Source organism: Bombus bifarius, unplaced genomic scaffold (genome assembly GCF_011952205.1).
Source record: "Bombus bifarius isolate JDL3187 unplaced genomic scaffold, Bbif_JDL3187 scf7180000009262_frag, whole genome shotgun sequence".
NCBI lineage: Eukaryota > Metazoa > Arthropoda > Insecta > Hymenoptera > Apidae > Bombus > Bombus bifarius.
In genome coordinates, this window is record NW_022885001.1 from 1 (window position 1) to 11,747 (window position 11,747).

At 35.4% G+C, this 11,747-nt stretch overlaps 1 pseudogene; it reads right to left on the reverse strand.

Annotated features, from left to right (window-relative positions):
- Positions 1-6,622: 6,622 nt before the first annotated feature.
- On the reverse strand, positions 6,623-10,851 carry LOC117214907 (annotated as a pseudogene).
- Positions 10,852-11,747: the final 896 nt, after the last annotated feature.

Here is an 11,747-nt window from a genome sequence, read left to right on the forward strand (position 1 = left end):
GCCAGTTATGATAAAGACAGGTTTGACAAAACGAAAGCGAAGATAGTTAGGTTTAATCTCGGTGACTTTGTGTTACGTAAGAACGAGGAGAGAAACCAAACAAAGCTAGATCCGAAATTCAAGGGTCCATTCGTGATAACGGAAGTTTTAGAGGGGGATAGATATATTTTAAAAACTCTAGATGGCAAACGGTCATATAAGGATAGACACGACAAGTTGAGAAAGATGCCAGATGGTTGTATTCCTGCTGAGTTGGATGTCTGCGGTGATGACAGCGACGGTGATAATAACGATGCGAGCACATTGATCTCTGGGAATCATTAACGCCGCATTGTGGTCATAGTAATATACCCAGTGTAGTGTATGCGCCTTTTATAATTCTCCCAGTGTAGTGTGTGCGCCTTTTATAATTCTCCCAGTGTAGTGTATGCGCCTTTTATAATTCTCCCAGTGTAGTGTATGCGCCTTTTATAATACTCCCACTGTAGTGCTTGTATTTTTATAATATCCTCACTGGTGCCCTGCGCTTTCTATAATATCTTCACTGGTGCCCTGCGCTTTCTATAATATCCTCACTGATGCCTTGCGCTTATTATAATATCCTTACTGGTGCCCTGTGCTTTCTATAATATCCTCACTGGTGTCTTGTGCTTTTTGTTATGCATTCAATAATATCCTCACTGGTGTCTTGTGCTTTTTGTTATGCATTCAACGTGGTTATGTGATTCAACAAACTGAGATCTTTGTGTGGAGTCGAAAATGATCTGTTGTGTCATTGCGGTCTGACTGGTGATTTACGGAGTGCAACTGGCACTTTGAATACAAACTATAACACTAATTTGAGTTCTTTTTCATTTCCTTGCTTGTCAAATTTTTGAACAGAGCTTTGTTGCTGAATTGGACCCTTGACTTATTTGGAACATCTAATCGAATGGTAAATAATATCTGTTTTGTAAAACAATGGCTAATTCAAACGAAGAATCGTTACGCGCCTTAAATCCTAATGATAACCCGACATATACATATAAGTATTTCTACTACGCACTTAACTCAGTCCAGCACAGAAAATTACATATATCTCAACACACCTCCTTAATTTTTTGTGCTGCATATTTATAGTGGGTCTCGTTGTAACTGTTTTGAAATCGACTTAAATAATTTACACTATAGCTAACGTCTAATCTTGTTCCAGTACTTATATATAACAAAGCTCCTATGAGATTTCTATATCTTATATCGTCTAAAGCTGATTGTGCGGGTTCTAAACTTAAGTTTTGTTCCATTGGTGTAAAATATAATTTACTGTTTTCTATATTATAATGTTTCGCTAATGACTCTATATACCTACTTTGATGCAGTTTCATCTCACACTTCTTATTATCGTATTCAATGTTTATTCCTAAGTAAGTCTTTACTTCACCCAAATCCTTCATCAAAAATTTGTTTGACAATTTTTTTTTTAATTTCATCGATATTTCTTATGTTTTTTCCACATATTAATAAGTCGTCTACGAATAGAATTAAATATATAACATCATCGCTCTCATACTTCATATACAGACAATAATCACTCTTACTTCTTTGAAATCCTAATTTTTTCATATATTCGTCGAAACATTCATACCAAGCTCTTGAACTTTCACGCAATCCATATAACGCTTTTGATAATTTACATACTTTCCCGCTTTTATCGTCGTAACCTATAGGTTGTTTTACAAATACTTCCGATTTTATAGTTCCGTTTAAGAAAGCTGTTTCTACATCCATTTGCATAATCGTCAAACCATATTGACAACAATAAGATAGTAATAACTTCAACGTTTGCATTTTTGCTACTGGAGAGTATAAATCTTCCAGTACTTCTTTTTGTTGGAAGCCTCGAACAACTAGTCGCGCTTTCTTACGATTATCAGATTTATTCGTATATATCCATTTCAAGTCTAATACTTTTTTGTCTTTTGGTTTTTCTACTAATTGCCAGGTCTTATTTTTCATTAAACTATTCATTTCTCGATCCATTGCTTCTTTACATGAACCGCTATCATCTCCACTTAAAGCTTCTTCATAGGTTTGAGGGCTGTGTGCACTAACTATATTCACATAAATGAAATATGAGCTCGTTTGACCATATCTTTGAGGTTTCTTTCTTTCCCGTCCTTACCTTCTCAAATTACTTTCTGTGTCCTCAAGTTTTTCTTCTGATTCGTTACTTAAATTTCTCTCCTTTTTTATTGCAACCTGCTCGACCTTTTCGTTTACATCCGAATGTTCGTCAAAAACCTTTTCTGTCTCATTGCCTGGTCCATCTTCTCCTCGAAATCCTACTAAATTATCATCTTCACCTATAAATTCTACGTGTCTTGCAATTACAATTTTATTATTAACTAGTATCCTATATCCATTGTTTTCATAACCTACAAGTATCCCAGTGTCCGCTTTTTTGTCCCATTTCGAATTTCTTTTAACTTCGGGTATTCTTACGAAAACTCTACTTCCGTACAATCTTAAATTATTTATATTCGGTTTCCTTTTTAAAAATATTTCAAATGGTGTTTTATTTTCATATGTGTTTGTAACGGTTCTATTTTTTAAGTACGCCGCGGCTCTAACTATTTCCGGCCAATATTTAATATTCAGCTTTGAATCATGTAATAAGCATCTAGCGGAATTCATGATTGTTCTATTGTAGCGCTCAGCTGTTCCATTTAACTCGTGAACATAAGGTGGGCATGGTTCTACGACAATTCCCTTTTCCCTAGTTAGATTGTACATTTTGTTCATATATTCTTTTCCATTATCGTATCTTAATCTCTTTATCTTTTTACCAGTAAGATTTTCGACTTTGTTTATGTAATCAAGGAAGCAATTGTAAACTTCACCTTTTGATTTCAAAGTATAAATCAATGCACACTTACTGTAGTCATCTATAAATGTCAAGAAATATTTGGATCCATCAAACCCGGTATTATTATGAGGTCCATTTAAATCGGTATGTACTAATTCTAAAATCTCGCGTGCTCTTCTACGGTTATTTTGGAAGGGTACATTTCTACATTTTTAGCATGAGATTCTTGCCTTTCAATGTAACTACTTATCTTATATAAACCATGATCTATCGTATTTGTTATATATCTTTAAAGTATTTCCTGCTGAGACTATCTTTCGTACTCAACAAAATAAGAGTCATTATTTATAATGTGATCTGAACATCCACTATCCAATATCCAATCTATTTTTCGCGTATCGCTAGTACATACCGTAATTTCATTTTTATTATTTTCGCGCTCTACTCTCGTTAGGAAAGATCCAATTTCTTGGTCGTCGTAGCCCTCGTTGTGTGAATAATTTGCGTCGTGTTGACTTGCCTCGTAGTAGCGTTGTTGCCGGCCTCTGCTTTGTCCTCATTGGCCAAATCCTCGTTGGCCGTATCCTCGTCTTCTTTGGCCAAAACTTCATCCGCCGCGACCCCTATTCTACTGCGGCTGATACGCACCTCCTTGCTGTTGCGTTCTTCCATTGTTTGCGCCATTGTTTCCGCCTCTATACGTGTTTGTGCAATTCTTTGCCATGTGACCGTACTTTCCACAGCCATAGCACTTTATGTCCTTTTTTTCGGCTGTAAATACATTTGACTTTGTTCTATCACTTTCTTTCTTGCTACGCGTTTCCCACATTATAATTTTATTTTTCAAAAATTCACAAGTCCGATCACTTTCTTTCACTGAGTCGATTAAGTCACCAACATAGCTCAATGATTCTGGTAGTGCTTTCAGCATGTAGTCGAGTTTTTCACGTTCGCTTACATTTGCACCGGCACTCTTTAATTCATTGAAATTTTTTTCAAATTCCGTGAAAAATGAATTTGATTCTTCAAAGTCTTTCAACCTCATCATGTCTAGTCTACTTCTTATACAAATTTGCACTGCTGTTGATTCCTTCATATACATCTCATCAAACTTTTGCATTATTTTTAAAGCAGTGTCTTGATCACCAACAAATTCTAATTGCTCATTCGTTATACTACTATAGATGTAGTTCATCGCCCATTGATTCTTTTCATTCCACTTATCTTGCGCATCCGTGTCCATTTTCTCTCGTGTAGCCGGTTCATAACATTTTTTACACTTTAGATACATTAATATTCTTTTCTTCCACATTCTGTAATCGCGTCCATCGAATATTTGAACCTTAATTTCGTCGTCCCTTGGCATCTTGATTCGTTTTCTATATTCACACTTTTTTTTTTCAAAAAATAATTCTCTTTATTATCCAAAATCTTTTTATTTGTTCTACCAATAGCCTTTTTATCTCTTCAGAATTTATTTCCAATTTTTTATTCCTTTTTATAAATCGACTTTTATACATTCACTCCCGGTTACACGTGGTTCCATAACCTTAAATCTCGGCAACCACGATCTTCTACCATGTTGAGAATTGTGGATCTTTGAAGCCGAAATAATGTTATAGGAACATTAAATTTATATTGACAGTTATTACTAAAATAATGATATATTTATTACATGGACGATTCTATATATGTTTATTCGACCAATCGCGGGGAGACGTAATGGCAAGGAGAGACGTCAACGGGGGTCGTAAATCCCCGTTACGATTATAACAATCGACACCACGAATTGATCGATCCCCTGATTTCCGTTGAGATAATAGGGGTGATTGAGGTTGTATAACCCTGTGATTCACAGAATTATAAATTATATGTTTCCAGCACTTAGATTATACTGACGTAGAGAAATAAGTAATTAACAACTTGTCGCACGAAGCTAAGATAGAGATGTGCGTTAGAGCAGGGCTCTTATAATTGGATTCAATGTATTAGTGGACGTAGCACTATGAGATATTTAGGAGAGGAAATGTATGCTCGACAATACCGAGACCGACTCTCGCGTTATGCTTAGACTGCCCCGCTGGGCATTAGCGTATACTTAGTAGTTGACTTTTCCAACGATGTAGAAGAAGTGAAGTTGAGTGACGATGCTGTGTCGGAGGAAAGCTAAGGATGGGTGTGTCTAGCGCGCGGGACCATCGGATTTGTTGGTGCCGATGTTAGTTAAGAGAGTGAGGGAAACAGGTTTCACTGTTAATTGGTTAACCGAAGGGTCTTAACCGCCCTCGAGAGAAAGTGGTTAGTGGGAGGAAAGTTGCAGCGCACGTGAGAAAACTAACTTTCCCTTGTCCCGCCGTGGTAGACAATAGTCTTTAGAAATTCTTCGGACACAGATGTTTGTTTGTTTTGAAGGACCTTAGCAGGCAAGTGACTCGGGTTTATGACGGGTGCTTAAGGATATTGAGGGTACGCCGTACGGAAAAGCGGACATCTGGTGTCCGTCTGGCCCGCGGTGTGTGACCTGGGCCAGGCAGAGAGGCCCGGCGTAACAATATATATTTATCGATACACACTTGCACGCGTCTCAGCACCTTCTACACCCGACTCTTCATCGACGACTCTTAACCGACTGACTGTTTACATTCCTTTGTTTCGAGACGCTGCGCACACACACATACTTCCACACACTGATATATACATATAAGTATTTCTACTACTTAACTCTGTCCAGCACAGAAAATTACACATATCTCAACAGCCTTATATTTTGATCTATACCCCGTCTTAGCCGCCCATCGAGGATTAATGAGAAAATGCGGCCTAGAATTGGGCCGATCGTAATTGATCGCCAGTTCTCGACCATATTTCCATCTTTATTAGCCTTTGGTATTAAGGCTGTCCTATTTTCCTTCCATGCGGTCGGAAAATAGGAACTATACCATAATATATTTGTCGGAGATGAAAGAACACCGGAGCCTTTGGAATTTTGGATAATCCCGCAACATTGTAACCTAGAGTCTACTATAGCTGTAATTGAACAATTGTAGTTATTCAATCCGATTGTAATTGTTCGAGAGTTGTGATAATGAGCTTGGGCTCGAGGCGACAGTCAGTCGCCGAACGTAGCCGCGGTCACAGGATGAACGCTTTCTCTAACAAAGGCATGGAATAATTCTATAGCTCTCCTTAAGAAGGAAATAGTTGTAACACTCGACAGTAAACATTCCAATGGTCCCTGTCCCGTAGCTCGCCACACGCAGACCCTGTTCTTCGAGTAAGATGATCGAGTAAGATCGATCGTATATATATATGTAACTATGCACTAAATTTGAAACGTATGCGATGTATTGAAAGTTTTAAAAGTTTCTTTCAAGTTTCAGATATTTAATCTAAATTAGAGATATATTAGTAAAACATGAAATGAAATATATATATTTACATTATAATTTTTAAACATATTCGTATTTTTAAACGTCATTAAGTAAATTTCTAAATAATTAAGAATATACTGCTTCTTATTAAATAGGTACGAAATGTTTTTATTAGCGAGAAGCTATTAAAAGTGATGGTTGACAAATTGTATCGATATACCACAAGTTGACGAAGTATACCAGTAATAATTTAACAAAGCAAATTCTTCACTGCGATCTTCGAGAGAAATTCCTTGGAATTGGAATTGTTGTAACGAACGCAGCTGCATTTATAACATGCGACATAAGTAAACTCATTTATATACTAAGCTATTTGATTAATGCTAAGTATGTAAGAAATCTAAAAAGCTTTTAAAATCGTATATTTATCATTGTACTATTGATTTTCCTACCATTTCGAAATGTACAACTTTGAGAGTAATTACTATATCTTCGTTCTTAAATAATGGAGCAGCTAGCGAAAAAAATGAAGGAAAGGCGGAGAAACGATGCAGAATATTCATAACGTGCACGTGATTCATCTGCATGTTTCAGTTTTGTTGTATATTTCACAATCGAACATTTTCTTTTCTCTTCTATCGTACTCTTGTATCTTGTGACGTGACTGTTTCTCGTGGGAGATAAGAGCAAGACGAAATGCGGTTTCTAGCATTTCGCAAACAAAAAACTGTTCGCTTTTCTTCTGTTTTCTTGTTTTTAAATAGAGATGAAAGATAAAAAGACATATCTACAGAATTTATTCTATTTCCATTACACTATTTTCATCTAAATCAATTGGCTTGCTGAATAAATTCTTCTTGTTTACAGGCATAGCTAATAGAGATTTGGATAGTCTAATATGGCTTATTTTCATTCTTTTTCTTAGCTCTAATACTTTCTTTAAATCTTTCTCGTCAAACCTTATAAATTTAAAATTATTCGCACACTGTAATTCATTATTCCAATTCAATAACATTTCACACTGAGTTGCATTTAAAATATCAGAAATTTCTGAAAAATAAAGGAGGGTTTGTACATCAGGATATATTGAAAATAAATTTGGCTGTAATTCTTTACCTATTCCACGTGTATGATATTCTCCTAGTTCTTTCTACTCTAATTATATGTTCCCTCCTAGCATGCTGTCTACTCCTGTTGCTACCTATAGACCTTTTAATAGTAATTTCTTCCATTTCTTCATCATTTCTTGCTACATACCTTTGGATCAAATATAGAACTATAACTAATCACATCTTTAATTTACAATCTCTGTATCATCATGTGTATACATTTTTGTTTTACCTCCGTTTCTAACAAACTTGCAGTTATCTCTGGAGTATAGGGACACACGCCTGGAATCATATTGTTTCTGATCCACGATATTTTCTCTCCTATTGAATTCTGTTTTATCAAGCAGGACATTTCTGCCTTCTGTCTATTTGATATTCTGAAACAAAACACATTGTCCATTTCCTTCTTTATTACACAAAAGTATTATATAATCATATAAAATAAATGAAATGTACATAACAAAATCACATAATTTAATAGTAATTGTATTTACTTTTTGGCTTTTTTCGTAATAGCGATAGACTTTCTGCTATTTGGATGTATCATTTTCTTTGGCTTCAGGAATTCTTTTCTCATTGCAGTGGCCTATAAAAGACAACAAAATAAATTAGTTAAAATATTACCATGGCTATGAATTATTTCGATTATCCTAATCATCAAAACTCCAACTCAGGCTATCCGTTTACTCAATGTATAATCATGCACAGGCGAATCGTCGACAGTATCACACGCTTAGAAGCACTAATAGAGTAGACAAAACATCCTACATGCCACAGCTATCGAAAAAATAACCAGATAGCAACGGATAGGCGCCTCTGATATACACCCGACGATAACCGCTTCAGAGGGACTAAAACCTCAGTACAAGAAGTCTCCCAAATCAGCGTTCTATACCTCTTTGTTATAACACTCTGAACCATCACTCTGTTGGATTCATACAATAAATTTTACCACTATATCTAAAGTTTAATTCTTTAACTTATTTGTGAAACGTTCGAACTGCGACTCGAGGAGATCACCGGTGATTTGTCAATTTCGTGATTTGTTGTGTCTCGTATATGATAACAGCAACGACGGCGACGCCTATCGATAGTAAAAGTAATATCGAAGTATACCTTCCTACCATGACATTTCCGGGCTAACAAACTTCAAAATTGGTTTCTTTTGTTTCAAGATATTTTTAGCTATTTTTTTTAATCTTATAATGATAACCTATTTTAAAATGTGCAATGTTTGATAAATGTACATTAGTAAAATTTCATACGAAGAAAGTTTTTGGGAATCCGTATTATATCCAGCGAGCAGAAAACGAAGACTTGACGGAAGTTGACAACAATGGAGATAAAAGTCTTTATCGTAATATTGTTTTTATTGATTTTAACGTCAGATGGAACGGGTTTCGACAGAAAACGATCCACCAAATTTCAAAGAGGTAACGAGCAAACTTCAAGTAAAAACGAGCAGAAGTCAACACCCGATTATTATTATTACTGCGACTCAACAGAGTTTGGAGTAGTATTATACAAAAGATTCCGTATTCGCCGTGCGACATGATAGAAATTGATTTCTCTTCCGCTTGTATCAGATGCGGGATGTTGGTTGATCCTTTTTCACCGGTCTCGATTATCCTATTTCTCTTTATTCGCCTATTTTTTAAACACAAATATAGATTTTTTACGATTATTTATATTGTTCATGACATCATTTGACGAATTCTTCGAGAACTTCGCAAGGGAACCAAGACATAAATGATATTTAAAATGTTTATAGCAGTTCTGAAGTAAAGAGAAGCGATATTAGTTTGAAATGATGGATCATTTCAATGACTTTATTATTTATTGCCTTAATAGCTATCTACATATTATTTTAGTTGCGTTTTTCTTTTGGATCGGAAATGACTATCCTGTGTTTCGTCAATAATTTGTCTTGCTTCTCTTGGTGCATTTCTAAAAGTAGTATTGACATAAATGAATTTTTTACTGCAAGAGTCAACATCACTTTTTTTCGACTTCTCTTTTAGGTTACAAGAGTACAAAGCTATATATAGGCCAAAACATGTATGTATTTTTCGATAAAAGATAAATTTTTATTCAAAACCTACGAGACTGCACGCAGATATTTCAAATTGCAGCGAATATTATCACGAATACTTCGGGTTAAACATGTTATATCTTTTAACATTTTCGGAGACGCGTAAACATCTGCAAGCTATTTATCACTTTATTCGATTGCATATTGTAGCGGCATATGAGTCATAGGACGATGCGAATCGAGAGTAACTCATGTTGTTGTTTTGCCTCGGGGCATTGATACCGTCTCGAGGTACGAAACTTGATAATAAGCAAACTCCGGACAGAACAATATCGCCGCTACGCGCAACCGTCAACCGAAGTCGAATTTAAATTCGTTAGAGGGAGATCGTTAGAAGAGTACTGCCGATAGTTTTAAATACATTTGACTACACCAAATATCAACTCGTCTCATCACTATATACACCAACGCGTTTAATCAACCTCCACATAATCGAGAAATGATTTCAAATTTGACCCACGTTTCTATCGACTTCGCTTTCTTCTTTATTTTGGAAGAAATGCACATTCACTATTTATCAGCTAAGCGAACTCGAAACGAATGAAAATTCCCAACCACCACGTAGACCAAAGCCTATCAGCCTTTTCCGAACCTGTAGGTTGCAACGAGATTCTTAATTAATTAATTCGTTTCTTACAGGCTACAGAGTCTGAGAATAAAGAATTTTTTGACCGTTTTGTTACGACCTATGTTAAAACCACATCATAGGAATAAGATAATAATACAGATCGTAATCATTATATATCGGCACATACTATCAATTTGATTGTGCAATTAAATAACATAATATCAAAAGTAATCAAATGTTGGGATACTTTTGCGCGATAGTGTATATGTGTAAAATAATATGATTCTATAAATTCATTCACAATAAATCAAAAACAATGTTGTGTTGCTTATTCTAGTAAACAATCCAACCATTTAACTGTAAGATATTTGGAAAGTTCATGTAACAAGCATACAATATGCCACCCGGAAGGTACCAACTACGTTCCTCTATGAAATTAGTACAAATGTTTCAAGACTTATATATTATTAACATTTCACGCAACGTTTTTATAAGATACGTTAATCCGTAGAAATGACCCGTCGCAGTAAATTTATACATAGATCAGAGTTAGAAAATAGAAAAGAACGATATTTTCTCTGAGTATACGAAGTTAAAATGGTGTTGGACGCAAATTAATTGGTTGGAAAGAGGCGCCTTGAAGCGTACTAAAAGAGGTAGCTTACCTCGTTGAAATACCATGGAACGAAACCCTGTTGGGCAATGGGCATTCTGCTGTAGCCTGGAATTCCTTTTGCTCCCGTATTCTTCTTCTGTTTTCCGTGGTTTTTGTTACAACACTCGCGACGTTTTCATTCAAACGAACACACAACGCATAAACGGAGAAAAACAAACGTTGAAGGTTGCGTCGCGTCACGCGAATCACTGACGCTACACTTATACGTTGGAAACAGGAACGAAACCGACGCAGGTGCAACACGGGGCCCGTGAAATGTAAACTATCGAACTACGTATAATAGCACACGAAAGTATTTCTATTGTTTGTATATATATATATATGTGTGTGTATATTCGCGCGCGCGCGCGTGTGCGTGTGTGTGTGTGTGTGTGTATTCATATATATATTATAAATTGGTTATATATATATATATATATAATCTTATACATATATATATATATATATATATATGTATATATGTATATATGTATATATGTATATATATATATATATATATATATATATATGTATAAGATTTATAAAATGAATGCTCGGTAAAATGTCTGTGATAAATAATTCCAATTAAAATGGAAAAATTTTTAATTGCATTGCTTCGACTATACATATACATATACTTAATGTGACTTACTTTGTATGAGAAAAATTCTGTTTGTCAATTCGATATCGAGAGCTGATAATGCTAACATACGATGAAACGATAACAGAAGAATCCGAATATTCAGAATTTTTCACGATATATGTTAAATAATATTATGAAATAAATTAAATAATTACCCCGCATTGCTTCCAGCGTACGTGCTCACGATTCTCGGCGAAACCGAATATGGCAGCAGGAAATCAACCAATCACAACTTCGGAAGAAAGTAAAGCGCGGGAAGAAATCGCGGCATCCAGCTTCCTGCGAATCTATTCTCGATCTCGATGTAAGCAGTAATCTTTCGATAATCGTTTTGCAAAATGGCGTGCCTTAAACGAAGTGTATAGTAAAATTCGTATTTGAGAGACGCATAAATAAACGATATCAGGCTATTTCCCGCGAGAAATTCACGTTCGGTTGCAACATAACATGTCACGTATGTATTT